The following is a 5,371-nucleotide window of genomic DNA, read 5'->3' as shown; positions in this document are numbered from 1 at the left end:
GCCCTCGGGGGCTCCTGGTCTAGAGAGCTGAGTGCTCCATAAGTCTCCTCTTGCCACTACAGAAATAAGGAACAGGCAACCTTTTTTTGTTGACCTCTTCCTGGGGCAAGAGAAGAAGACCGCATCATTTTCTTGTTCCTCTGTGGCTGGTAACATCTTTGATTTCTGTCGCTTTAAGTACAGTCCAAGGTCCCAAATTATGGCGATTTGGTATGGGAGTCACGGTAAATTCTTCCTGGGATAAAGCAGAGCATGAATAAATAAAATATTTAATATAGGACATAGGGTAAGAAGTGGGGAGAAAAGATGTGTTTACTTGATTGTTCTTAGAGTAAGAAGAATAGCAAGGTAGGAAGAAACGTTTCATTCTCAAAGCCTCAGCATGCTCCTGAAACTGAATTCCTCTGCCCACGTGGCTCCAGACAAAGGAGGGTATGAATAAATGCAGAAATACGATTGTTGTTTAACAAACAAAAGTTTCCCCCTCAAGAGCATTGTCTTCTTGCTGTCTGCGGTATTAGTCTATCCTTGTAGGAAGCCACAGACAACTCTTCGTCAACCTACGCCTGGAAAATGTCAGGAAAAAACTCCACAATTCAGCATTGATTAGACTCTAGGTTACCTGCATCTCTTTTCTGGCTCGTCCCTATGGTTTCTTTCCTGAGTTCCCTCAGAACCAACCAACGTGCCAAAAGGCCCAGAGCAGACTCAAGAACAAACCTGGTTCCCTCATTCCATCAGGTAACAAGTCCTTAACTGGGCCCCTAATGTGTATTAGATATTTTGTTCCATCACCCATATCCAATGAGCAATCAACAACCATCCAATTGAACTTGACTGGAAAGCAAATAAAAACAACTTTATCCTTCATGGAAATGAGGAACAATAAGAAGGGTGTGTTAGGATGTCTTTGGGAGAGTGTCCATCACACTGTGGCTGGGCTCAGCCAGGAGGACAGCTCAGCATGAGTATTTCTCTGGTCTGGGTATTTCTCAATGCTGCACATCAAGGACATGAAGAAGGTCATTTCAAAGAACTAAATCTCTCAGAGGTAGAAGGGGCATGAAGAGGGAGTCAAGACAGGGTTTACCTCTGTTCCACACAAACTTCAGCAGCTCTGCTTACTGATGGAGTGGCCTTTCCTCTCTCCTTTGGTGCTTTAATTTAGAATCATTGAGAAAGGAAGGTTGTTCGTGGAGGAAAAACAGTAGTAAACAAAGAGTTAGGGGTCAAACCCGAGGCTGATGCTGAACCACTTCACATCCACAAGTCAACTCCTCTAAAGTGAGCTATGATACCAAGGAGTGGCGTATCCACTGAGATGCTAATCACATGGTCAGCACTTTGAACCTACCAGCCATTCTGTGGAAGACATGAGGTTGTCTACCATAAAGATTTAAAGTACTCCCAAACCCAAAGGTTCTACCCTGTCCTACAATGGTCCTTATGAGTTGGAATCTATTCTATGGCAGTGAATTTTTTAATTTTAAAAGTTATAGTACCAGACAGTTCTCCCCCTTTGGGGAACCCAACATCTCCACACTGTATAGATAAATAGATAGATAAATGATAGATAGATAGATAGACCTGATGGTGTAGTGGTTAAACATTGGGCTGGAATCCACAGGTTGGCAGTTCAAAGGAGCCACGCCCAGGAGAAAGAACCTTTTACTTCTGTAAGAGTTAATCTCAGAAACTCCATGTCCTACAGGGTATTGGAATTGCCTCCATGTCACTGAGTTTGGCTTGGCATATCTATCTATCTCTCCATCCCTAGGGTCTGGCACATACAAGGGTGCAGTGTTTGATGAATGGGTGAATAGGTGGGTGGGACAGACCTCTTGATCTTGGTCTTAATTCTTCGCTCTTGGGCCAAACGGTAAGCAGCCTATGATAAAAGATTCCTTCACACCCTTCCTGGCTTTGGTTTTGGTTGAACACTCAGGATTCAGAAGAGGTTGGGGAGGAAATTAGGGGCTCTCTGCCCCATGTCAGAGGGCTTGAAAGCCTCAGAGGTGTAGCATTACATGGCTCCCCCCTTTTTTTTTTTTGGTTCCCTGAGGTCTGGCCCTGTTAAAGCGTATTTCTGAGGTTGGTGGCATTTGCCCTCTGTCAATCATTTTCCAGAGAGGACTCACAGGAAAAGAAATATTTGAAAGTGAAATTTCTACCCGTTTTCTATATTATCATCCAACGCCAAGAAACGTTTAGTCACTCGCCCAAAGTTCCACAGCAGAATTGGCTCTCCCCCACCTCCAGGTTCTTCAGTGGTTACCTGTGCCCATGTAGATGTAAGGGGGTGGGGGCTCTTGGGACATCTGCTGGGGCCTTTACTCCCGCTTCTGTGGTCTAACATTTACTCAGCACCTACTGTGAGCCCGGTAGACTGCGTGTATGATCCCGTGGTTAGAAAGATGCAAATTCACAGTCCTTGCCCACAACGTGCTTCCTTCTCTGAGTTGCGCCCTTAAAGGCCCCGCGAGGACCCGCTCCTCGGAGAGAAGCCCCTGTAGCCCTCAATGCCTCGGCAGGAGGTGGCACTCTGGCTCTAGGTAGGAGACCTGGTTGGGGCCTCTCCCGCCTACCGGTTTGCCGCTACCGTCGCCACCGAACCAATCACGCCAGAAAGTCATCATGATGATTTCAAAAAGGCATTGTGATTTATGCAAAGCGCGCGAGTAATTACAGCCGGGAGAGCAGAACCCAGGGCGCAGCCGCTGCTCATGAGTGTGTTTTCCACGCGCCGCGTGCCTTTTGCTATTGCTGAGCGGTGTGAGCCCACTCAGTGGTCTTTTTGATTTAGGGGTGTTCACGGGGATTTTACCTTTTCATTTGGACGGCCCTCGGGATGAGTTCCCTTAAGTCTTGGTACCTACAGCGGGGCCAGTGGGCGGGTCGGTTGGGAGCTAGGGGGCAGGGGGAGTGTGGAATCGGGAGGTGCCCTCTAGTTCCACTGCCCAGCCCGATGGCCTACATGCTCCCGAAAATCTTCCTTGGGAGATGGCCCCTGGGCTAGTCCCGGTTCTGGCCGAGATACCATACTTTGCCTCTGGAAATTCTTGGTTTTTAATCAAGCGCCCCACTCCTCGGTCCATCTCATCCCTATCTTGCTCGGGACTGGAGAACGCGGTGGTGACGGTGGTGGAGGACGGGTAGAGGAGTGGATTTCTGGAAAGGTCTTGGCGTTGGAGCCGTGTTTCCCGAACCTCACCCGTGTACCCCTTCTCTTTGGCATGTGTGCGCTACAGCCTGGGTCCGATGTCAGAGAAGTAAATGTCGACTTCTCGGCCCGGCATCTGCAAAAAGCCCCTCAAGTTTTCAGCTTTGTCCCATCATTGGGAAAGTGTTCTTTCATTGAGTCCGAATCCGACAAATCAGGGTGTGTGTGTGGGGGGGGGGGGGGGAGGGGTTGTCGAAGGGTAACGAGAAATGGCCATTTCCCCTTCCTAGTGGACCTTGAGTCCCCGGGTCGCCGCACCGGCCGTCCAGGACTATGGTTGGATGGTGGCGCTGCGCGGTTCTGGTCCCCGGCAGTGCCTGGGCGCAAAGTTGCGGTCACGTGCTGCCGAGACAGGCGCGCGCCGCTAGCTAGCCCGCGGACACCAGCTGGGGCGCGGCTTCGCCTCGTTGGGGGGCGGGGGGCGCTGGGGACGACAGCTCTGTAGGACAAGCACGGCCCGGGGGCGGACCGGCAACAACGCGGAGCGCCCCCGCCTCCGCCACCGAGGACCGGGCTGGAGGTGCGACCCTGACCGCCGGCAGGGCTCCGCCCCGAAAACAGGCTGGCCGGTTCCAGGGGAGGGGGGTCCCAGAGATCTGCGGTCCCAAGGCGTCCTCTCCCCCAGCGCGGTGCGAGGCGCCCGGCGCGCGCGAACGGGAAGCCCAGGGAGGTGGGCGGGGGTGCTCGCCGGCGTCCGTGGGCCCGGGAGTCGGAGCCATGCCCGATGCGAGTGGGAGGCTCCGGTTCCCGCAGCTCGGGCGCCGACCACAGAGCCGCCCGGGTTTCGCCAGGCTCCGCACCAGCGGGTTCTGCTTTGGGAAGCGGGCAGCGCCCGGGCCGCCCGGGCTCCTGCAGCCCCCAGCCCGCCCCCGGGGTCCTGGGGACTGCCTCTGCGGAGCTCGTCGCAACATGCAGCCGGACTCACCTCGGGCCAGATCCCCGCTCGACCCACAGCCGGGGCGCGGGAAGGACCGTGAGCCAACTCTCCGGGCTGCGGCGTCGGGCGCCCGCAGCCACACACAGCCACACCGCCGCCCAGTTTCGTCCACGGGACTGGCTCGCTGGAGAGAAGGGGGAAAGCATTTTGAGAAAGAGCCCTTCTCCTCTGCCCTGCCCTCCTCTGCCCTCCAGCTGGCCAGAAACCCCAAGATTTCATTTTTATTACGCGAGCGGGCCGGTCCTCACGGTCGCGCACGCCCAGAGCCCGCCGGACTCCCTGATTCGCGCTCCAAGGCGCCCGCTCCGAGAGCGCCTGCATTTTCGCCAGGAGCCGCTGGGCGGTTCATTAATATCATTAGCATTTACCCTCCCTCTTCCCATCCCCTCCCCGCACACAGCTGACGTCAGACCCCGCCAGGAGTTGGGGGAAAAGCTAAGTGGGCCAGGGACGCCCTATTCCCCTCCCCACGGCTGCCTGTCAGAGCGCCTCTGGAGATATTACAGGGGACTCAGCCTGCCGCGACAGGCACAAAGTCACGGGGTAATGAACTTCGGGCACCCTTTGCCGCTGCGGCAGCGCTTCTCCTCGGAAGCCGGGACTTCGCCGCCTCTTCCCCCGAAAGATTCGTCGGCTATCTAGTGGTCCCGCCGCGCGCTCCGCTCCGGGCCCTGCAGACACCCCACCCCCCACCCCGCGGGCCTGGGACCGGCGTCGGGTGGCTTAGTTCTAGCTCCGCAGCCGGCCCCGCGAGCTGGGCGCCCACCCCGCAAGCCTACGGGAGGCAGAGACTTAAGCGCGAGAGACAAGGATGGGGAGGGCCAGAGATTTGGGCCCTTGCGCTCCGTAGGAGGATTCTTTCCGTGTCTCCATCTGTCCTTCCGTCTCCCCCTCCTGCGGTCCTCCTCTACCCTCCCTCCGTCGGCCTGTCAGTCTCTCCGTCTGTCCCTGCGTACGTCTCTAGCAACAACCCCCGAGCGGCTGCAGTTTTGCAAGAGCCGGGGCGAAACTCCAGGATGCGCCCATTCCCACGGCAGGACGGATTCTGACCGCCCGCCCAGCACCGCAGCGCGCGACCTCGCCGCACTCGTCCGGCCCCGGAGCCGCGCAGGCTGGAGGGCGGCTGGAGAGCGGCGGCGCCGGGCGGCGAGGCGGGCCCGGCCAGCCGGGACGCGGGCGGCGCCCACCCTCCGCTCCGCCCCGGAACCGCCAGC

This window comes from Tenrec ecaudatus, chromosome 7, assembly GCF_050624435.1.
Source record: "Tenrec ecaudatus isolate mTenEca1 chromosome 7, mTenEca1.hap1, whole genome shotgun sequence".
Classification (NCBI taxonomy): Eukaryota; Metazoa; Chordata; class Mammalia; order Afrosoricida; family Tenrecidae; genus Tenrec; species Tenrec ecaudatus.
The sequence above is the reverse complement of the archived record's forward strand: the minus strand, read 5'-3'. Positions refer to the sequence as shown.